The sequence below is a fragment of the Lutra lutra genome, chromosome 8 (assembly GCF_902655055.1).
Source record: "Lutra lutra chromosome 8, mLutLut1.2, whole genome shotgun sequence".
Classification (NCBI taxonomy): Eukaryota; Metazoa; Chordata; class Mammalia; order Carnivora; family Mustelidae; genus Lutra; species Lutra lutra.
Genome location: NC_062285.1, coordinates 15,646,653 through 15,672,000, shown reverse-complemented (window position 1 = coordinate 15,672,000; position 25,348 = coordinate 15,646,653). Strand labels below are relative to the sequence as shown.

Below are 25,348 nucleotides of genomic sequence, written 5' to 3'. Positions count from 1 at the left end.
AAAATGCAATAGAAGGAATGAAGCTAATACCACAAAACAGAAACTATGAAAGAATAGCCATGTAACTCTTACTAAGGCAGAACGCTGAAACGGTTATCAGAGTCCAACAGAAACAAAAGATGATTAGAAACTAATAGACAAGGCCTTCAAGTTCTGAGCACAAATTCAGTATCCACGTAGATAATCCCTCCACTGTCCTAGCCATCCAGTATTTTGATCTCCTCTTCTCCACTCTTGGTTTTCATCTGATTATAACTGAAAACCCTCTGCAATTTCAAATCAAAGATTCTACTTTTCATTCCCTCTCACTCCTCAGCTCTTCTAAATCTGCTAGGTGGGGCTGCCCCTCCCACCTCCTCCCTGTCCCTCACCAACCCATGTTCTCACTTCCCTCTTAAGCTAGCTTCAATTCACTCCTTTACCTTTCTCATGCTTCCTCAAAGTCGCCTGACAAAACCTAATGCTGGATAAATAACATTGCCTACTCCGGACCTGTACCTAGGCAGCCGAACAAGACTGGCGTTAAAAAACGAAACAAAACAAAACAAAACAAAAAAACTAAGCTGTTTTCACTCTAAGTTCATAACCACTAACCTCAAGGGAGACTTTTAGTGTTGTCTGTCAATAATAATACAGTTCTCTCCATTCCATTCATGCTACATAACTATCCCATCCCTTCTCCTCCATCCTCACCTGTAGCTGATGACCCTGCTTTTGACTACACTGAAAAAACACACGAAGCATGAGATGAGAACTTAATCACTTGCCACATCTACCACTTACCACCTGCAGTGGGGTCCATGTTCTCCTCCCTTCCTTCTCGTACAATCCTGCTCCGATGGACCATTCTTCTATGGCCCCTACCTGTACACTAGATCCCTCTTAATAGTCAAAGATGTGGTTCCCACAATTCTCCCCCCTCTTTCACCTCGTCTATTTTCTCTACTATAGCCCTATCAGAACACTCACATTTTTTTTAAAGATTTTATTTATTTATTTGACAGAGAGACACACAACAAGAGAGGGAACACAAGTAGGGGGAGTGGGAGAGGGAGAAGCAGGCTTCCCGCTGAGCAGGAAGCCCAATGCGGGGCTCGATCCCAGGACCCTGGGATCATGACCAGAGTTGAAGGCAGACGCTTAACGACTGAGCCACTCAGGTGCCCCAGAACACTCACATTTTATAAATTCTTTAATTTTAAAACAGCAACAACAACAACAAAATTGTGGAACCACAGAGCCCTCTCCAATTACCAACTTGCTTGTCTGCTGATTCTTTAGACCAAAATTCCTCTAAAATTGACTATGGTACCTCTCTCCATTTTTCTCCTTGCATTTTCTCTTGGTCCCTCTGAATCAAGTTTTGTCTCCACAATTCCCTGTTACTGTCCTGGTCAAGGTCAACAACGGTTTCTACACTGCTAAATTGAGCAACCAATGTTCAGTTCTTGTCTTGTGTGACATATCGACTGGTTCAGGGATTGTGCTGCTCTTTTTGAAAAATTTTCTCCACTTGACTTTCCATACTGATTTTATTCCTAACTCATGGTTTGTTTCTTCTGCCTTCCTTGTTACTACATCACCTGCTAAATTTCTGAACTTGGGAATACCCAGGGCTCAGTCCATGGACTTTTCCAGCTCTATTCTATCTTTGGGTGATTTCATCCAGTTTCATGCTTTAAACTCCATTTATATACAGGCGACCGCCAACTTCCAATCTAATAGGTATCTCTTACGTCTGCATTGCTACTAAGATTTTGTATTAAATCACAATTCCAAGTTCATCTTAGCAGTTTTGAAATGTCACTTTTATCAAACAGCAGATACTTGAATTGCTTAAATTGATTTTACTTTTTATGTTTCACTAGTGAACCTATCTATTACTTCACAATGATTTGCTTCATATGAAGGTGTTAAAATTTAAAAATTATACTAAGAAGAAAATAAATCCAAGAGACTTCTAAATCCTGAATATTTTCACCACATAGTCAGTATCTGGACTATTACTAGTGACCTATTAATTTCATTTTCTTTTCTTTTTGGAAAGATAGCTAGACAGTAACATTCTCCAACCACACTTGCAGTGAGAGCAGTAGGGACAAAGTTCTACTCAATGGAATGTAAAGAAAGTAGTATACAACATACAAAAATCAACTGTATTTCTACATACTAACAGTAAGCAAATGGTACCTAAAAAATTTTAAACTACCGTTCAAAATATGAAATAATAAGGACAAATCTGACAAAAGATCTGCAAAGCCTATTAAACTACAAAACACTGCTGAGAGATTAAAAGAACATCTAAATAAATGGGAAGATATACCATGTTCACGATTCAGAAGACTCAGTATTGCTATAATGTCAACTCTCCCCAAACTGATCTAGAATACAATGAAATCCCAGTCAAAATCCTAGGAGATTTTTGTTTGGAAGTTAGCAAGCTGTTCCTAAAATTGACTTTAAAATGAAAAGGAGCCAAATAGCCAAAACAAATTAGAAAAAGAACAAAATTGGTGTACTTGGAGTACAAGACCTCAAGACTTATACAGCACCATAATCAAGACTGAAGCCATCTACGAAGAATGTGCAAATGAAGCTAATTTATCACAAATGCAGTTTAGTTTATCCTTCCTTCTAGGAGTTAGGGATTTTGCTAGAAAGAGGAAGTAACAGCAAACATCAACATGGGAGAGTCAAACTAAGTCTCAATGTGATCATATGATCAGGTGAAATCGGCAGGATAAAGGTTATATTCTGAGCTGAATTACACAAATAGCTAAGATTTAGAGTGGTGACTGGATCCTCCCTTTCTGAATCAAATGAGAGAATCCTTTTACACATGCACACAAGCCACCCCCAATTTATTCAGTAAATAAATATTGAGCACCTACTATATATCCAACACTATTCCACCCAGTGAGGATACAAGGGTAAATAAAATATACATAATTTGTTTTCTAAATTAAACTTCTTATTTTGAGATAATTACAGATTCAGATGCATTGGTAAGAAATAACACAGAGGGCTCTCCCTGATCTTTATACAATTTCCCTCAATAGTAACATCCTGGAAAACTCTAGTAGGTATCACAACAGGGTAATGATATGGATACCATCCAGTCATTTCATCCCGAGCAGAGTCACTCATACCCTGCTTATGTTCAGTTCTACACTGCAGTTTTGTCACTTGTGTAAGCTTGTGTATCCGCCACCAGTGAAGAGACAGAAGAGCCCCGTCACCACAGAATCTCTCTTGTCACTCGTTCATAATCAAATCCACCCTCTCCCTCCAGCCTTTGCCCAGTCTCTGAGTCTAGGCAACCACTACTCTGTCCCGTATTTCTATCATTTTGCCATTTCAAGGATGTCATACACGTGGAATAACACAGTCAGTACACTTTTGGGAATGCCTCCTTCCACTTGGTAAATTCTCTGGAGATTCAGCCAAGCTGCAGCCTGGGTCAACACCTCGCCCCTTTGGTGGCCGAGCTGTACGCCAAGCTCTGGATGGACCGCAGTCTGTGTAAAGGACATCTCCTTGTTTCCAGTTTGGGGCTACTAGGAATAAACAGGTTATGAGCCTTCATAGGCAGGTTTTGCGTGAATGTAATTTCCATCTCTCCGGAATAAATATCCAATGGCTGGGTCACAGGTACCGACATATTTATAAGAAACTGCCAAAGTGTTTTCCAGATTGAATATAGATTTTTACAGTCCCAGGATGTATGAGAGATCTAGTTGCTTTGCTTTCCTTGACAGCATTTGGTACCGTCATTATTTTTATCTTAGCCATTGTTACAGGTATGCAGTGACAGGTACTGTGATTATAATTTGCATTTCCCTAATGGATAATAATCAACATCTTTTCATGGGTTGCCATCTCATTATGTAATTGTAAAGCACAAAAGACTCTTTAAGGCTTAAGATCAATAAACCCTTTCATGTTACACATGGGGAAACTGAGGCCCAGATTAGTTAAGTGATTTACCTGAGATTACTGCTGCCTGATATCGGGCAAGAAATAAAATCATGGTTTCCTGAATCTGAAGATAGAATATCTCATATCTCCTCTATCTCATTTTATTTTCCATCTCTTTTATTCTGTAGCCTGCACAGATCCTTCTCCCCAAAAGCTCTTCGATCTAATTTATTATATTTTAAAATTTCATTTTCCTGCAGGACTCTGCATTGAGCACTTTAAAAACTGTACATGTATTAATTTTCTATTGAGTGCATTATTATGACTTGGCCCCACAGTTCCCAAATATATTCAAGTTTTCTACTCTCTTCCTTTGAATATAGAGAGAACTGTCTTGTATTACGATTTCATGCTTCAAGTTCTGAACTAAGCCTGCGAGGTCTCGTTCTACCGAGTTCTTCACAAAAATGGCGAGGATGGGGTGAAGAAGAATAGGCAATTCCTTTTTTGATCCCTATAAACTTTTTAAGATTTCTGAATGCAACACAGCTCTGTTGCTCTATTATTCTTTCTTCCCAGAACATTACACAGAGTCCTCTCCTGTTTTCTATATTTTCCCTATAGGACAGAAGGGAGGATTATAATGCTTGCCACACAGAAAGAGAAGATGAAAAGAAATACACGTATGCGCCTTCTCGACTCTTTCTTCTACTTACCCACAGAGCCGTTTGATCTGTTGCATTTTATACGAAGGGCAAACCACAGGCACACAGTGAAGGACAGAGCAGTCACAGATCCTTCCACTAAGAAGACCCCTAATCCCGCCCCTCTCCACACATCTCACCTCCCCACTGTGAGCACCAATTCATGTACCACAGCATCAGATGCAAAAAGTAAAAAAGCAACTAGAACAATAGCAGTTAAATTCTTGTCAATGAAGAACTGTCATTTGATCCCCTTAAAAGACTTCATAACAAGGTCACTTGATTGAATAAATAATAACTCAAGGTTAAAGGAAGCCAAAATAAAGGGCAAGAACTATCCAGATATAAGAATTAGACAAAGCAACCTAAAGGAGTGAAAAAGAAGGTGTAAGGGGGAAACAATCATGTAACAATAAAGAAAATTAAACCTCACAGAAGAGCATGCAAACAGGCATGAGGGAACTTTTTAGGGTCATGTAAATGTTCTGAAAGTAGACGGTGATCAAGGTTTCACAGCTGTATAAATTCAGTACAATTGTAAGGTACACTTCCAGTAGTAAGTGAATTTTATAGTATTCTATAAAATTCTACACTATACTATAGTATAGTATAGTATAATGTAAATTATACTTCAATAAAGGTATTTTTTAAAAGCTCAGGTAAAAAGTACAAAGTCTAAACGTTATCCTGGGCTGTCACGAAAGTAAACATGAGAGTTTTGAAGGAATGTACACACAATAAACACATAACCCCTCAACTATCTGTTGTAAGTACTTGTACTTGAAGAACAGAGAACTCCCCAGTATACGACAGGTATCACTCATGATAAAGCACACAGAAGCATCCGTTCTGTGCTCACCTTAAAAGATCCTAATACTTACTCTATCTAAGATTATGAGCCCTATTCCTACTTCTTTGAAAATGTTTTACTTCATCTTACCATTGACAGTGTTAGTAGCACCTGTTGTTTAAAGTAAGATTTTCCTCCTTATTTAAGGGCCAGACTTGTAAAAACTGAAGTAATGCCTTTTTAAGATGTCACTCGCTGAGGAAACATAAGATTTGAATGTCTGGTCCTTAGATTTTTTTTTTCCTTTGACATATTTGAAGTGTTATCATAGCTATGGTTGTCATCTGGCTTGACATTTTTTTCTTTCATTGCTTAGGGAGATGGCGTGTGCAGGGGGACGAGCATGGACCCAAGAGCCAGACTACCTGAGTCCTTGATTCTCCAGCTGTGGAGGTTGGACAAGATCCCCACCATAGCCGTGCCTCGGGGCCTCATCTTTACTATAAGGATGAAAATAACAGTGCCTATTTCACATGCTTCTGATGAGATTAAATGAGTTAAAGTTTATAAAGTGTTTAAAACAGGATATCACACATAATAAGCACTAGATAACTGTTTAAAAAAAAAAAAAACCCGCAGAGATTGCCAGTAAGTAATGGCTTATTTCAAAAATGTACATGAAACCACTTTTCAGATACTAAGAGAACAGCATATAAAACAGTTTTGTCTGAAAGGAAAAACCAAATCTTAACTATCCATTTAACTTTCTACTAGATTTTTACATGCATCATAGCAAGTCTGATGGAGAAATACGTTCACAGTGGTTGAGGGATTTGTCAAAAATAAATGGCTAGGAAGTGACAGAATTAGCCTACTCTCTCTGCTCTATGGCATGAGCAGAAAGGAAACCATAAGGATCACTGAGATATTAGATATTGCTTATTAATTAATTAATTAGTTTGTTTGTTTGAAAGAGAGAGAGCAGGAGGGGAAGGGACAGAGGGAGAGAGAGTATCACAAGCAGGCTCCAAGGCCAGCACAGAGCCCAAGTGAGGGCTCAATGTCATGACCCTGAGATCATGAGCTGAGCCCAGACCAAGAACAGCATGCTTAAACTGATGAGCCACTCGGGCACCCCTAGATATTGCTTATTTTAAAACTATTTCCTCTATGGGGCGCCTGGGTGGCTCAGTGGGTTAAGCCGCTGCCTTCGGCTCAGGTCATGATCCCAGGGTCCTGGGATCGAGCCCCACATCGGGCTCTCTGCTCGGCAGGGAGCCTGCTTCCTCCTCCCTCTCTGCCTGCCTCGCTGCCTACCTGTGATCTCTATCTGTCAAATAAATAAATAAAATCTTTAAAAATAAAATAAAATAAAATAAAAATAAAACTATTTCCTCTAGAGTCCTAATACCACAGAGTTAATCTTGTAATGAATTATTCCTCACATATCGTGCAAAATTTTTCAACACATGTGGAAATATAAGGTTTTTAGGGGTTTTTTGGTTTAAATTCCAACTGAGCTAAAAAGACTCTTGAATAGTTTTATTATATGCTAAGTATGCTTGGCCACCCTTTACTTGCGGCTTCTGTTTGATAAAGTTCTCCTACGGTTGTTTTGCTGTTTGTTTTTTTGCCAACCCAGGATAACAGCTGGAACTACTCTGATGTTGATTATTAGATGTATCTAGATGTGGTTTTCTTAGAATTAATTCTAGTTTTCAGTAAATATTTTAATATTTCAGAGATAAAAGATGATGACCAAAGAAACTGAAAAATCTAGATGACTTTAGTCTAAAATATTTCAAATTAAACACTTGGATCTCATTTTTAAAATATAACTCTTTATTTTTTAAGTTTATTATTTACTTGGACATTCTTATAGTATCTTCTATCTAGGGTGACTGTTTGATAGGGGTCCTTTCTTTTTTTTTTTTTTTTTTAAAGATTTTATTTATTTAGGGGCACCTGGGTGGCTCAGTGGGTTGAGCCTCTGCCTTCGGCTCAGGTCATGATCTCAGGGTCCTGAGATCAAGCCCCGCATCGGGCTCTCTCTCTCTCTGTCAAATAAATAAACAGAATCTTTAAAAAAAAAAAAGATTTTATTTATTTATTTGACAGACAGAGATCACAAGTAGGCAGAGAGGCAGGCAGAGAGAGACAGGGAGAAGCAAGCTCCCTGCTGAGCAGAGAGCCTGATATGGGGCTCGATCCCAGGACCCTGAGATCATGACCTGAGCCGAAGGCAGAGGCTTTAACCCACTGAGCCACCCAGGTGCCCCGATTGGGGTCCTTTCTAAATGGTTTCATTTTGATTATTTTGAAACAGCTAGTATTTTTTTTAATGTGATTTCCTTTTCTATTCAGAGTTATGGTTTTTAATGTAATTTTTTACCTAAATGCACTTTACTCACTTCTGTCTCTTTCTCTCTGATTTTCAGATCCCAACATTTCAAAGACACAAATTCTTAATTCCTCAATTTTACAACTTCATAAAAGATAGTTATTTTAGGGATGCCTGGGTGGCTCAGTTGCTTGAGCGGCTGCCTTCGGCTCAGGTCATGATCCCAGCGTCCTGGGATCGAGTCCCACATCGGGCTCCTTGCTTGGCAGGGAGCCTGCTTCTCCCTCTGCCTCTGCCTGCCACTCTGTCTGCCTGTGCTCACTCTCTCTGAAAAATAAATAAATAAAATCTTAAAATAAAAGGATAGTTATTTTAAAATCTGAAGTAAATAAAAAAACTGGAAACTTCTAGAAATTTTTAATAGCTTAAACTACTATTATGACTTTGAAAAGTTATTTCTAATTTGCTTATGATATATATAACGTGGTAACAATAATTATAAGTCTCATAAAATGAAAAGATGGTAAAAATCAGAGTATATTTCTCTTCAAAACCAATGATACATTCAGACTCATATCCTCATATCCTCTTCATATCCTCTGAGTTGTTTTATCAGTAGTGCTGATAGGTTTAGATGACATTTAAATTTAAATTTAATCCCCCCTCCTTGTGACTAATTAAAAAAAAAAGTCTTCATGATAACAGGGTACGAGTCTGAGTTCATTTGCTAAAACAGAGAAATCACCTTCAAAATATTAATTGGAATGAAAATTCTCATGTGTCATCTGACATTTATAAAACTTTCCTTATAATTTGAAAGAATTCCTCCTTACTACTCTGATTCCAGAAGCAGGTATGACTGTGTCCATTTTTTTCTTTTTAGCGGTCTCTGACATTACTTTCTAATTCTGTTATTTAAAATATTCATTAAAGTAATTAAGGGAGACTGGAGAATGTGACTATAAACTATTGGCTGAAAGAGGAGGCAAAGGTTTGATGAACAGCTACCCAATCTCTCATGTGGTTCACTGATTTTCACTGATGTATAAAATTCCATTGTGAATATAACACATCTTATTTATCCATTATCCTACAAATGGAAATAGGGCTTTTTCCAGTTATTTTGCTGTCATGGTTTAAAGAAAAAAAGCTCTAAGAACATCTCCCCATTGGAAGGATGTCCTTTATACTATAGTTTCTTTGAAGGATTTACATAGGGTTTACCTGCTTTTTTTAAGGCATTTACATAGGTTTACATACCATTTAGATGGTATCTTTATGGTATTTACCAGGTATTTACCTTTATAATTCAATGCCTGAAGATGGCTTGTTAATATAGTAAATTCCAATGTGTAATTCAGAAATCCGATCTGGACAGTGGCCATAAGCAGACACTATCATAGTTTACTCCTACTATCCTACTTCACCGAAGGGACATATGGTTTAGGAGACTCTCTTTGAACACACACATAGACTCTGCTCAATATTTCCCCCTCAGAGTTTCACTTGTACTCCCCTAGTGCTATCTTTGGAAATACTTAAAACTCATCTCTCATTAAAAAAAATATTTACAGCTTTGGTTTTGTGGAAAAAGAAATCAAATGAAAAATGTTTTTATGAAGTATTTTGCACACACAGCACACACTGCAGTATTGTTTCCTAAATAAACGAAAGCCTAAATTCCACTTTATAAAGAGTGGAAATAGTTCTACTTCAAGATACATCTTTGGAGCCCCTGAGTGGCTCAAGAGGTTAAGCATCTCAATTTGGCTCAGGTCATGTTCTCAGGGTCCTGGATCGAGCCCGTGTCCCATCGGGTTCCCTGCTCAGTGGGGAGTCTGCTTGACTCTCACCCTCTCCTCCTGCCCCTCCCCCTGCTTGGGGGTGCATTCTCTCTCTCTCTCCCTTAAATAAAATCTTAAAAAAAAAATACATCATTATACCAAAAATTCTTCAAGTGTTAACTACAGTTAAATATGGAGGATAAATGATGCTAAAAATTCAAATAACATAGCCTTTACAGACAACCTACGTGTTGTCAGTGTTGCCATATTTAACTGTTACTACAACTCCAAGAGGCATAAGTTTACATTTATTAAAAATGAGGCTCAGAGAAGTAAAGTGACTTTCCCACAGTCATAAAACGTAAAACTCCAATTGTAGAGATCATTCCTCTAAATAACAGCTCTCCATCCCAAAATGTCAAATAACCCAATCTGATTCTAATATATTCTAAGAGTGAAATTTTGAGTTACCTAACTGGGACAAAGTTTTTCAGATAAAGAATGTTGGCTAAATCTTTTTAAAATACGCAGGACTTCTAAATAATATTTCATCTTTTAAAAGGTTCATCAGTCTGGGGCGCCTGGGAGGCTCAGTGGGTTAAAGTCCCTGCCTTCGGCTCAGGTCATGATCCCGGGGTCCTGGTATCGAGCCCCGCATCGGGCTCTCTGCTCAGCGGGGAGGCTGCTTCCTCCTCTCTCTCTGCCTACTTGTGATCTCTGTCTGTCAAATAAATAAATAAAATCTTTTAAAAAAAAAGTTTTAAAAAAGTTCATCAGTCCATTTATTAATAGCAAATAAAATTAAATAAATATTGAACTAATTCGAGTATTTATTTAATCTAATAAAATCTCCTTATGTTACACAGCATACTTAAATCCATACAGAAGGATGGCCTGCAATATACTTCAAGCATTCTTCCTTTAAAAAAATAATTTATTTCTTTGAGAGCAAGAGAGAACAGAGGGAGGGGCAGAGGAAGAGAGAGGCTCTCAAACAGACCCCCCACTGAGCTCACAGCATGATGCAGGCTTGATCTCAGGACTCTGAGATCATCACCTAAGTTGAAATCAAGAGTAGGAGGCTTAATCTACTGAGCCAACCACGTGCTCTGCAAGCATTTCCCCTTCTTTTCTTTTTTTTTTTAAAGATTGTATTTATTTATCTGACAGAGGGAGAGAGAGAGCACAAGCAGGAGGAGCAGCAGCAGTGGGGAGAGGGAGAAGCAGGCTCCCTGCCGAGCAGGAAGCCCCATGCAGGGGTGGATCCCAGGATCCCAGGATCAGGACCTGAGACAAAGGCAGACACTCAACCCACTGAGCCACCTGGGCACCCCAAGCATTTTCTTTCTTTTCTTTTCTTTCTTTCTTTTTTTTTTTTTTTTTTTAAGATTTTATTTATTTGACAGACAGATCACAAGTGGGCAGAGAGGCAGGCAGAGACAGAGAGAGGGGGAAGCAGGCGCCCCGCTGAGCAGAGAGCCCAATGCAGGGCTCGATCCCAGGATCCTGGGATCATGACCTGAGCTGAAGGCAGAGGCTTTAACCTACACTGAGCCACCCAGGCGCCCCAAGCATTTTCTTTTTAATAAAGCCTTAGATGATTTAGATTTTACAGAAAACAAAATTCCAAACTAAATTACTCAGGAAAAATTATACTTCACAGAAATTTATCAGTTTGACTATTGGACACTTTTTGAGCATTACTAGGAATAGATTTATACACAACTGAAATGCCAAAATTACTTCTATCTGCTTTAAACTTATTTATTTTATTTTTTTTAAAGATTATTTTTTTAAAGATTTTTTTTATTTATTTGACAGAGAGAAATCACAAGTAAGCAGAGAGGCAGGCAGAGAGGAGGAAGCAGGCTCCCTGCTGAGCAGAAAGCCCGATGTGGGGGTCAAACCCAGGACCTGGGATCATGACCTGAGCCGAAGGCAGCGGCCCAACCCACTGAGCCACCCAGGCACCCCTAAACTTATTTATTTTTATTTAGCTAAAAGAGCAGAGAATCGTGTACTTTTCCAACAAACCATGTACAGTACTGTATTAACCAGTACTAAAATTTCTGCTTAATTGCTTTTCCCTTTCCTGCATTTTAATATGGAACTTCCTAAAGAGGAGAGAACCAAAGAATGGAAAGAAATAAATCATTTACTAAATGCATAGTTAAAAGAACACATAAGTGGTCAATCACATTTATTGATTGCACCCAAAAACAAAACAAGAGTATTATAATCTGCAAATATTCACTGTTCAATACAATTTATACAATTTATATAAGCACCAGCATTTTGCCCACACTATCAAAGCCTATCTGAGCTCCACTGAGAATTTATAATCTACTGCCTTTTAAACAAATCTACCAAAATCAAGGAACATAATTTTAGTTACATTCCTCATTTGCTGCTACCTTGCCAGAAAGTATCTGTTAATCATTAAACATGCAATGACAGAATTGATCATTTAGGGCAAGAAACAAAATTCTCTCTTTTCCAAATATAGTACTATACTGCTAGAATTGTCTCCTTAAACATGAAGTTAGTCAGTTCCCAAATTCTCATATCATGAGATTTTCAAATCATAAAGGAAAGACTCTGAATTTCCAAAACACTTTTCTGCTAAGGATTTCTGAAGGGAACTACTTTACTGATCTAAAGTTTAGTTAAGACTCTTATTAACAATATTCTCTCTACCCAGGTAAGGACATGGAAAAAAAGATACTACACTAAAATAGATCAGTAAAAAAAATCCAAAAAACTAAAAACAGGGTGCCTGGGTGACTCAGTCGGTTAAGGGTCTGACCCTTGATTTCAGCTCAGGTCATGATCTCAGGGCAGTGAGATCGAGCCCCACATCTGGCTCCCTAGTAGCTATGGAGCGTGCTTAAGATTCTGTCTCTCCCTCTCCTTCTGCCCCTCCCTACCTACAAAAACAAAAACAAAAACCCAACAACATGGTCCTACAGTGTTATAGAAGATGAAATCAAATGCAAATTCCCATACCCTTCTGCCTGGGAGCGAAACGTTTCTGTAAACCTATTTGACAATATTTATCAAGAGACTTAAATTTCATACCTTTTAACCTCATCACTAGCAAAATAATAGGAGACGACAGTAAAGATTCATATAATAAGATGTTCATTCCAAGGTATTATAAACTCAAACTGGAAACTAACTTTCCAACAACAGTGACAGAAAGGAACAGTTAAATACAATTATGATGTAACTACTGAAGTCACGATTGTGAAAAACCGTTAATGACATGGGAAATGAATGGCATGCCCAAAATACGTTAAGAAAAAAAGTAAGATATAAAAGTTAGAGTTATGGTAAAAATTATTTTACACACACACACACACACACACACACACACACACAATCTTTGGAATCTAGGGCCAATGTCCTCTTGTTTCCACACAAACCATAGATTTTGTATAATGAACATGCATGCAAGTGCTAATAACTTCTCCCACCAGCCTTCAATGTTGTGTAGCACGTGCCTTGCTACGAGGTTATATTCTGAAAATTCCATCTGTGCCAAATGGTCCACTCCCCATCAGTGCCAAAGAACTCCCCAACCAGTGTACTCCAGTACTCGGAGCAGTTTCCCAGGCCCTTTATCCCATAGAGCATCCTTACTGTAGAACATATCCTACCATGCTATAATTACTTGTTTACACATTTGTCTTCTTAATCCTGAGCAGCTTCCTGAGGAGGGGGTCTATGTCTTATATCAGTACCCAACAAAAACCTGACAGAAAGAATTAAATGAGCAGAGTTTACATAAAACAAAAATAATATAAAATGATTACTTTAAAATCTTGTGGAATCGCTCCTGTTCACTTCCGCCCCTATTTCTCAAGTGAGACAGTAAGTGTATACAGCTTTATTTCTATCAAATAGACAAAGATAGAGAAATACACATAAACTCAAATATAGATGTCTATTTTTACACATATTTTCTTATAAAGAAGCTTTATTAACATGAGTAATTTTCAGAAGCTACTTGTTTTCTGATATGAATAAAATCTTGTTTACTCTGAATCAGAGACCAGATTTATTTTTAGGTTAAAAACAATTATATCCCTACCCTTTAGGCAGACAGGAATCTCTAGGTTAAGCTTCAATTTCAGATCATTTTAGCTACCAATGAATAATGCAGTCCCCTTTGAGCAGATATAAATAATTCTGAGCATGTACACAGGCTAGAGAAGACATAGGTATAGAAGGTCAGACCCATGTTATGTGATTTGTTTGAAGCACTAGAGTGATCTAGAATGTCAGGACTCATCTTGTTAGATGTACATCCACATAAATTTTCCAAATCTAAGTTAATTTAGGATTATCAATGACAGTACACTGGCCAAAAAACGTAAAGAATTGACTCAATTTCATTAGACTGAACTATGGAGACTATATAATTTCACAAAATTTGATGGAGTTGGAAGGAAACAGAGATAATATAATTCAACTTGGTCATTCATCATATTTCGTAAAATAGAACACGGAGTCTCAAAGGGGTTAAGTAACTTGCCAAAAGTTACACAATTACTGGGGACCCAAACTATTCATTACGGTCCAAACTGAGGTAGGGTAGGTCAGGAAGAGAGTATTACATCAGACATGAAGCATCCATTTCTCACTAGCTCTCAATGAATATAGCCCATCATAGTCTGATATCTCCAGGAGTGCACGGGCATCCTGATACATAAGGTAAGATCTGCCCTCCAGGAACTTGCACCCCAGTGAATAGAAAGATGGTGTGAAGCATAAAGGAAGTAGCATAAAAAGTACTTAGAATTACTGACTCTTAGAAATAGGGTACTTTTCCCCTTTCCCTTACCTTTGGTTGAAAGGTAGCCTAAAACAGAAGCTCGGTATACAGAGTATCAAATACATAGAGTTGCACTGCTTGGGGGAGAGGGGCAGGGCGAGTTTGTAGGAAAACCTGCTCCATTCTGCTAGTTCTACAGAAACTCCAACAGTCTGTTAAGGAGCTTATAAGCCAGAGATCTAGTTCAACCAATTTACTTCACAAATACAAAAAATGAGGCCCAGAGAGACTTGCGATGGTCTCACAGCTAATTAGTGACATAGTTTGGACTAGAACCTATGTTTCCAGTCTCCTAATCTTGGAACTTTTCCACTACACTACACCACTAATAGACTGTTTTAGCAATTTGGGGATAACAGCTAATAGGTAACCTATCTTTCTTTTTCCTTTTGTAATTCACATTTATTAAACACATAATATATGCTATGTTCACTAAAGACAAATTAGAAAAATGAAGCTAAGCAAACAGAAAATAATTTCACTTATCTACCATTCCTCCTCTAGAGAAAACTGACGTCAATATTTTAGTGTATATATTTCCTTCCAGACTTTTTCATATGTAAATATATACAAATATACACTTTAGAAAAATGTTCTTCGTATCTACTTATTTTTACTTAATATGTTATGAATGTCTTTCCATATTAGTATTTATCCACACACTGAATGCTGCGTAATATTTCTTTATATGAATAAACCACATTTTATTTATTCACTCCTTCCTCTTTTAGGGTATGTACACTGTTCACTAAACTTTCTTATTCTACTATTAGTATTAATATTATTACTATTATAACCACTTTGCAGACAATCCCTATGAAAAACCATGAATAGTTTTTTAGGATAAATTTCTAAGAATGGCTTTGCTGGCTCTAACAGTTTTGTTTTAGTTTCGCATACAAAATTTCAAAGTACTATCTATGCAATAGAGAACAAAGTCACAACCCACTGACAACATCTGAGCCCACCACATCCATATTCCGGCATACAATGGGTAATCATTTTTTAATCTCTGCAAATATGCTACGATGAAAAATGGTTCTTAACTGTTTTAATTTTTTGCTTCTTTCGTTAGTAGCAAGACTAAACATCTTTGCATATAACATCGTATTCTTAAAGACCTACAGTATAAATGACATGGAAAAAATAGAGAGTCTTCAGCTTAAGACCCAATTACAAAAGAATTACGTCGTCATTGGAGTTGAGAACACATTTCTCGTACAAGATTATAAATGAGGGTTGACAGTAATAGCTTAAATCATGGTTGCAGAAATCAAAGCAAAATCCCTGGGAACTAGAAAAAGAGCTTAAAATACATAGGAACTCAGAAGCAACCATGTGGGGAAACAGACCCCAGAGCTCGAAGAGCAGACAAGACGTTCAAGGAAGGAGAGCCAAAATGTCTCAGGTTCAGAGAAATCGGAGCACTGGGATGTACCCCAACTTGAGGCGGAGACATTGAGCTTTGAGTTGCCAGGTCCAGCAAAGGCAAACAAGATGATGTGATCTAAAAGCATCCATAGTCCCCTGGGGAAGACAGGGCTGAGGGATGGAGCCAGTGGGCTGCCCTCTAATTTCTAATGTAGTAATATACAGTCTACATATGCGTCACTATTTCTTGGTCAAAGTCAATTGTGTTTTATTTACTTTAAAAACTCAGCTACATAAAAAATTCCAAATGCAAGAGGTCCTTGTTTTATAATTTGTTCACAAAAAGTTATGATTAAATATTAACAAGTATTTTATACACATTTTAGAGGCACTGGTGGAGATTACTATTTAAAGGAACTCTGGGAGAAAGCCTTTTGGAAGGCAATAAATTATTTTAATCACTCCGTAATTTATGTCCTATAAATATAACTGCCTTTCAACATAACATATTTCTGGAAACTACATTACAGAATGGGTCATTTTTAATAGATAATATTTTCAACAGAAAAAATTCCTTTAATTGGCTAAAACACAGAAATGATTTAACAGTACCAGAAAAACAAAGATAAAACAATTTAAAGCCTCTAAAGCCATTTAAAAATACAAACTTATGATTTTTAAATAGGCATAAATACACCAGCTGCATATCATATAAGGAGGATCTTAAAGTATTATAAAATATGAACAAGTCATAAAAAATACAAATCCAACATACCATAAATTTTACGTTAGAAATAAGAAACAGTAATCATTTGGATTAGCCTGAAAAACCACAAGGGAATTATATATTAAAAGGAGGGCTTTCTACTTCCTTTACCCTCCACTCCTTTGCTTTGGTTATAGCGCAGGTGTTTACAGCTACACTGGAAGACACGGGGTACTTCCTGATATACCAGCTGGCTGAACCATCTTCCAAATCAATTTCCAGATTTTTGTTGATGATACTGACACCATTGTTGTAGAAGTAATTCAAATTTGGACTAAATAATTACAATTTCCACAGGAAGAAATAAGAGTCTATCTTTTTATAAACTAGTCCTATTTTTTGAAGACTGATTTTCCATTCACTCTCAGTCTGTATCTTCTTTTTTTTTTTTTTTTAAAGATTTTATTTATTTATTTGACAGACAGAGATCACAAGTAGGCAGAGAGGCAGGCAGAGAGAGGAGGAAGCAGGCTCCCTGCTAAGCAGAGAGCCCGATGCGGGACTCGATCCCAGGACCCTGGGATCATGACCTGAGCTGAAGGCAGAGGCTTTAACCCACTGAGCCACCCAGATGCCCCCGGATCTTCTATCTTTAAAAACCTTTATATTCAGTAGATAGAGTCAGTGAGTAAAGTATTTAATAAGTGGTTCTTAAGGGGGCACCTGGGTGGCTCAGTCAGGTAAGCGTCTGCTTCCAGCTCTGGGCAAGCCTTGACCCTGGCTCCCTGCTTGGTGGAGAGCCTGCTTTTCCCTCACCCTGCTCATTGCACTCTCTTGCACGTGCTCTCGTGCTCTCTCAAATAAATAAATAAAATCTAAAAAAAAAAAAAAAAGTGGTTTTTAAGGACTTTTTTTTTTTTTAAAGATTTGATTTATGTATTTATTTGTCAGAGAGACAGAGAGAGAGTGAGCACAAGCGGGCAGAGTGGCAGGCAGTGGTGGAGAGAGAAGTAGGCTCCCTGCCGAGCAAGGATGTGGACATCGATCCCAGGACCCTGGGATCATGACCTGAGCTGAAGGCTGCGGCTTAACCGACTGAGCCATCCAGGCGTCCCGGTTCTTAAGGACTTCTGATAAATGAAGGCCTGAGACTGATACTAACTCGCTTCAGTTACTCAAGTAGAAACTACTCAAAGAACTGAAAATTGGATGATATTAGTCCATTTTTATGGATTTTTAAATAGTATACCCAAAGGTATTAGGTAACAAGTTCTCAGTGCTAGTGCAACGATCTGAACAAATGCTTCCAAAAGAGGGAATCCAAATAGTCCAAGATGCTCAACCTCATTAGTCATCAGACAAATGCAAATTTAAATAAGATACTACTGACTATACACCAAAACACCTAAAAGAAATTATTTTAACTGATAATCAATTATTGGCAAGGATGTAGAGTAACAAGAATTTTCAGATACTACTGATGGGAATATAAATTGGTACAACCACTTTGAAAAACTGCTTATAGTATCTGTTAAAGTTTGGCCATAAAATGTGTGTATCTTGTGTACCAGTAATTTCACTCCTAGATGTAGATTCAACAGAAATCCACACATATAAAACTATGTTCAAAAAGTTCATAGCAGCATTGTTTGTAAAGGCTAACAGTTGGAAAGAAGCCAAATGTCCATCAAATGAATAGATAAATAAATTGTGGTATTTCACATGGACTACTATAAACAAAATGGACTACTATACAATGGACTACTATAAACAAAATTTTACAAATTTACACCTAATGCAACAACATGGATGAACTTCAAAGATAATACTAAGTAGGGATGTCTTGATGGCTCAGTCGGTTAAGCAACTAACTCTTGATTTCAGCTCAGGTCATGATCTCAGCTCATGAGATCAAGCCCATGTAAGGATCCACACTAGGTGTGCAACCTGCTTAAGATTCTCTCTCCCGGGGCACCTGGGTGGCTCAGTGGGTTAAAGCCTCTGCCTTCGGGTTAGGTCATGATCCCAGGGTCCTGGGATCGAGCCCCGCATCGGGCTCTCTGCTCAGCAGGAAGCCTGCTTCCCTTCCTCTCTCTCTCTGCCTGCCTCTCTGCCTACTTATGATCTCTGCTACCATATAAATAAATAATAATCTTTAAAAAAAAATTCTCTCTCCCTCTGCGCCCCCTCCCAGCACTCCCACCCCTGCATGCTCTTTCTTTCCCTCTTGCTCTAAAAAATTAAATAAATCAATCAATAAAAAGATAATACTAAGTAAAAAAAAGTTAACACAAGAGTACACACAATGTGACAGCATTCATAAAATTCAAAACAGGCAAACCAATATATGGTGATTATCTTTAAATGAGAGAAAAATGACCCCGAGGGGGATAACAGAGGCTACTAAGGAGCTGATAATATGCCATATCCTGATCTGGCCAATGATCCACAGGTGTGTTCACTCTGTAAAATTCATCAAGCTACGTATTTATGCTTTATGGATGCTGTGTACTGCTATACTTCTATTTAAAATGTTTACATGTTTGCGAAAACATAAATCTGATTATGTTATTGTCTTGCTAAAAACCCTACAATAGGTTTCCCATCACACTGGGAAGGCAATCCAAAACTCTTATAGACCCTCCACGACCTTGGTCCTGGATCGGACTCTGACCTAATTCCCTGCCTCCCCCCACCCCCACCAGCTTCTGCCACACAAGTCAAACAACACCAAGCTCTTTCCCATCTTAGGGGCTTTATCTTTGCAATTCCCTCTCCCCAAGTGCTGATGTTTATATGGCTTGCTTCCTTAATTCCTTCAGGATTCTGCCTACACATCATTTAGAGAACGATGTTGGGAGGGGGCTTTTCCTGACCACCTTATCTATCTCTCCATCACTCCATTCTCCTTTATTTCTCCTCATAGCACTTATCAGAATCTGAAACACCTTTGCTTCATTGACTGATCGATTGATTTTCTCTTCCACCCCCTACCATTAAAATGTTAGGTCCATAAGAACAAGAACTTTGTGTTTTGTTTTGTTTTGTTTTTTTAGATTTTTTAAATTTATTTGACAGACAGAGAACACAGTAGGCAGAGGCAGGCAGAGAGAGAGGGGGAAGCAGGGTCCCCACTGAGCAGAGAGCCCAATGTGGGGCTCGATCCCAGGACCCTGGGATCATGACCTGAGCCAAAGGCAGAGGCTTTAACTCACGGAGCAACCCTGGCGCCCCAAGAACTTTGTTTTGTTCACACCAGAACCGTGGCGCAAAGCAGGTACGTATAACAAACTGCACTGAATCGATAGAAAATGAATTTTCTTTTCCCACTGAGGAAATTTTATATTTGTAATTACTTATTTCTGTGTTTATTTGTTTAAGTCTGTTTGCCCTACTTGATTATAATCTCCAAGGACACAGACTACATGTTCAGCATTTTATAGCTAATACCTAGCACAGAAGCCAGGTAAAAACCAGGTCCTCAATAAATATTTGTGGAAGCAGCAGATAGACATCAATGCACCGCTGAAACTTCATCATTTTCTAAGCTGGCTACATATTAGGATTACTGCCTGAATTAAGCTCCTTTAATTTCAAGGCCCAAAAAAGCACCTTTTCTCCCTCACCACTACACATGGGCCCCGAATCAACTATTTAACAATTTTGACTGATGACCATTATTTATGGTAAACTTAACATAAATTCCCATTCCCTCCTGTGCAGAGAAGAGTTAACCTAGCAGGCTTGAGACTTCCTACCTTAAGAAAGGCCTGCTCACCAGAAGGGACCGGGATTGTCATCTGGGTATTTGGATTCCAGGAGGGGGCCCCACTAGTCCCTAACTGCTGAAAGTGGCTCACAGTGCCTAACCTGTGTGTGCAAACAACATGGTTTTGCTGAATAACTGTTTTCCTTCTGGGAGTCTGGTATTTCGATCTATGCCAGGCAGACCGTCTTAAATGCGTTTCCCTGGTAGACATTTCACACATTCTGTCATATTTTGATGCTGGAGGAATTAAGTGCATTGTGTGTCACTCCACTAGGCAGACTCCTGGACGCTTGTGGGTTATCTCTGAGCTTTGTCCCATATGCCATTTCCTTTGCTGATTTTGCTTTGTGTCCTTGGCTGTTATGAACCATAGTTTAGTACTATGCGGAATCCTGGAAGTCCTCTAAGCACAGTGGGGGGGGAATCCCACTTTTTTTTTGGGGGGGGAATCCCCAACATACTTCCCAATTCTGAAATGGATTCTAATCAACCCCAACTAGAGAAAGACAAAAGAAGAAAGAGAACAGTGATCCCTCCCTTCTGGTGTTCACGCCTACAGAGAATCCCCTCCCCTTCAGTGTGGGCTGAAACTGGTGAATTCTAATGAATGGAATTCAGCAAATGTGATGGGATGTCACTTCCAAGATTAGATTACAAAAGACTATGACCTCTGTCTTGCCCACACTATCTCTCCTGGCTCTTTTCTCTTGCTCCTTCTTATGAAACAAGACGCCATCTTGTGAGCTGCCCTCCAGAGAGGAACATGTGACAAGAAACCGAGGAGAGCCTCCAACCAACAGCCAGCAAAGAACGGAGGCCCTCACAGCCCAACAGCCCATGAGAAACTGGATCCTACCAGCAACCCTGTGAGTGAGCTGGAAGCAGATCCCTCCCCAGGCAAGCCCTGAGATGATGTCACTCTGGCTGACCCTGAGTGTGGCCTCATAAGACACTGAAACACTCTGGGCCAGTGGACCTGGTGAAGCCACGCCTGGAATTTTAACGGGCAGAAACTGAGATAATAAATATTGTTATTCTAAGTCACTGAATTTGGTAGCTAATCCATTTCTCCACAGTAGATAACACATTCTATTACCTAAAACAACTAAAAATCTAGACAACATACATGAAACAATGGTTTCCAAACACTGGACATCAGACAACAAAGGACAGTGACTGCAGGGGGGAAAAAAAAAACAAGAAAGAAAAAGGAAAAATGAGCACTACTGTCCTAGCAGCTTACCACACAGAAAGTGTCAAGGCCGTGGCACACCTGGTGGCCTCCCTAAGTTCAATGCAGTCATGGTGGCCAGAGGTTACAGGGAAAAGTAAGAGAAAGAAAGTGGCACAGGAAGGGAGCTCTGAACATTGGCCAGAAGTTAGCTCCGGGGCCTCTCCAACCAGTCTTCAGCTTAGGGCTAATGAGCCTTTCTGAGGAAGCCAGCGGTGACAACTGGAGGGACCAAGCCCTGCAGCTCCCCCTGGGATGGGAAGAGCGGCAGCTCACGCCAGAAGGAGCAGGGAAACCCTGTAAGTCATGGGCACACGTAAAATACTGTCAAGTATATTATATTGCCTCGCCAGTGGGGCAAAATGAGCTCCAGACTAAAGCTGCTCTGATCCCACTAATAAGGCTTAAAAATAAGACTAAAAAAAAAGGAAGGAAGGAAAAGAAAAGATGAAGGATTATAGGATTATATGCCAAAAGAGCTACAGGCCAACCTATATGGTTATTCTAACCGCCAGAGCAGAGCTGGGAGTCGTTCTGAGGGTGTCAGACGCAGCGCAGAACAGGAAGCTGGGTAACAGTTAAGATGAGCATTTACTTGACACAGGACCTAACACTGAAGCAGGGGATAAGACAGCAGAGGCTCGGATATACTACAGCGATGGCTCCAAGGGGCTTGGCGGACGTGTTGTGCCATCTTGAATGAAATACAGATGCTAGAACCGCTGACGGTGACAGAGGGCTGGCTCTAAAGGCCAGGGAACCGGGCATGCTAGACGGGTCTAATGGGCCAGGCCAGAGAAGCAGCCAGCCCACCACGTCCCGTGGGAGGGCCTGAGGACACAGCATTTCCCAAGGCAACTGAGATCGTATTAGAGCAGGTGGATCATGAGCCCGTCGCAGCAGCGTGCTGCGTCTGTCCCACGCAGGCGGCACTGCCAGTTCTCTTTGGTCTACATCTGGGCTTTTTAGGGAGCAATGCGGACGACAGGATCACAGAACAGCAGAGCCCAGGAAGCAGCATCAAACTTTGAGAGTCAAGATGGAGAAATTCAGGAAGGTGTATCAAAATTAGAATGGCATCCAGGGGGCCTGACGCGGAATCTGCAGAGACAGGTGACAAAACACGTGGTTCCTGGGGCGATCCGTCGCTGGCTCTCACCTGCCCCCGCAGGAGACAGGAGTAACGTCCCAGAGAGACAAACCACAGTGAGGCAGCGAGGGCGCACGGCTGAAGCTGTTAGCTGCTGGAAGATGGGTGGAAGGAATGTGCAAAGCGGATCTGGGGGAAGGGGCAAGAGGGCGTGTGGGACAACAGCGGCCATAAAGGGAAGGAGGCCTTTCTGTAAAAGGAAAAGGGAGAGACCCTACGCAGCTTTCTGGTTTCTTACTTTTTTCTGTCTCCTCACTTTCCTATCCCACCTTTTCTTCTCCTTGCCCCGATTATTCCCTGTTCAGGCAACTTTTTCTCCAGGGCTCCCTAAATCAGCCATCAATTACAACATGCTTTTTCCACATTACGAATGCAGCTTTCTCATTGCCATTTTAAAAGCCGAAACATCGAACACTATGTTCTTCAACCTAGAGTTTGAGAGTATTAGGTACTGCGTTTTGGGGGGACGTTCTAGGCACTATGATGGTAAAACTAGCAAATTCTGTAGCTCCTCCATTTGTTTCTGTTCCGACACTCTTGGGAAAAGCAGGTACCACAGACTTCAATGCACATACCGCTAAGTTTGTATTAAATGACAGACTTCCCCATTCATCACCTAAACTGAAAGTCACAGTGAATGGTGCCCTACATAAGCAACGTTTCCCCTCAATCATGAATAAACACAGTACAACACAGGAGTTAAAACTTCGTTCCTCAAATATATAGCAGCATGTAAGACATATCTTGCTTTTCTAAAAATCACTTCTTGTTAGAGCTGGAAGAAAGCAGCCCTGGAATCATCTACTCAGTCTACAGATAAAAACACTAAAGTCCAGAGAATTAGCAGAACTGTTCAGAATCACACAACCAAGCAGCAGCAAAGCTCACCAAGGACACAGCCCAACGCTTGCTCTTCCCACCGGACTGTCCGACTTCTCCAGGAAACGGTTCCCCCCAAAGGCGGGGAAAGGTGACACTCAGTAACTAATATTTTTAGTGCTTTTTATCCTTGTCATTAGGTCCAACTACCATCAAAAGGCCAAAACAGATCAATCTGCCATTCCATTCAACCACACACCATTTAGTCTGTCCTTTCCAAATCTGTCTTTTCCTTCAGAGACTTCTATTTCGTCTTTTTTATTCATTTAAGCCTGAGTTGACCCATCAACCAGAGCTCCCAGGCGGAAGAATATCTTACCCAAACATGGGAATGACAGAGTTTGCTGCTGGGCCCTCGAGTTACTGCTCCAGAGGCAGCTGGCTCCATGTTAACCATCGATATAAACTACGTAGTTAAACTAAGTTAACATAGCTAAGTTAACTAAGTTAACTACTTAGTTAAACTAAGTCAACATAGTTAAACTTAGTTTAACTTAACCACATTCCAACTTAACCACTTTTCAGCTCAGAAGCGATAACGCGTATAGTTAAATGACATTAATGATGCTACTTTTTAGAACTTTATTTCAACATTAAGCTGTGCTCACACAGTCTCAGTTATTACATTGCTTACATCACACGGTCACCAACTCAAAGTATATTCATATACGTACATGCATATTAGCAATGCTAAAGTTTCAATATCAGAACAAAGAGCCAAATGACTCATCAACGACCCACATGACAAAAGGCACCTAAAACTCACAGCCACCAATAGTTATTGCAAAACCTAGTTCTCCCTCCTTCGGTTTTCTTACCTGCCTTACCCTGCTCTCTTCGGCCTTTTATCTCCCCCTCGGTACTGTGGATGTATCATTCCAGACATTCCTTTCCCTTTCCTCCCCTCTCCCTGCTCCTCTAAGTCCTTTTTCAGTCCGCTTCTGCTCACCACTCCCAAAATCAGCCATCAACCTAAAATCTATACGTACTTTTTGTCATTTACCCTACCTTCTTCATACAGCTTTAGGGTACCAGTTTGTTTGTTTGCTTGTTTGTTTGTTTTAATGATTTTATTTATTTATTTAACAGAGAGAGAGAGACAAAGATCACAAGTAGGCAGAGAGGCAGGCAGAAAGAGAGGGGGAAGCAGGCTCCCTGCAGAGCAGAGAGACCGATGCTGGGCTCGATGCTGGGCTCGATGCTGGGCTCGATCCCAGGACCCTGAGACCATGACCTGAGCTGAAGGCAGAGGCTTAACCCACTGAGCCACGCAGGCACCCCATAGGGTACCAGTTTTGAAAGCTGATGCACTTAACACTACGTGACAGCCTTCAGGGCAGAGGCAATGGAGCACGGGCTCAAAGAGCCAGGGCTCCAGTCACTCCCGGGGCTGTATCAGCTCTGGAGTGCGGCCTTGGGCAAGTGACTTAACCCCATGGCTCATCTGCTTCCTGTAAAGTGGGAGTGTGAAAATCGGATCATCTCGACAGGGCTGGTATGAGATTTAAAAGGGGTTAACTGCATGAGGGGTCTGACACACGGTAAGTACCTACTAAACGTTAGCTATTTTTATCTCTCACAGAACACCAAGCTAAAAGCTCCTTCTGACATCGTTCAGCATTTTAGAGGCTCCGCGTTACGGAGCTAGGAGTAGGGCATCGAGCTGTTTTTTCCCTGCCTGTGCCCTAGCCCAGTAATTCTGAGAACTGCAGTCCTGAAGCTTTAGGTCAAGGGTTCTCCAGTCGTGCTGAGGGGAATGCCGCCGTGGTCTGCTTGGATTTGTCCTCATGATGACTAAGGGGCCTTGTTCCTTCAAATCCCAGCCTGCCCGAGCTCACCTGCACACTCTCCCAGCGCAGTCAGCCCTC

At 40.0% G+C, this 25,348-nt stretch overlaps 1 protein-coding gene across 1 annotated transcript in view; it reads right to left on the bottom strand.

Moving 5' to 3' along the window:
* ARHGAP21 (Rho GTPase activating protein 21) overlaps positions 1 to 25,348 on the bottom strand; it is a 136,989-nt gene that overhangs the window by 77,279 nt on the left and 34,362 nt on the right.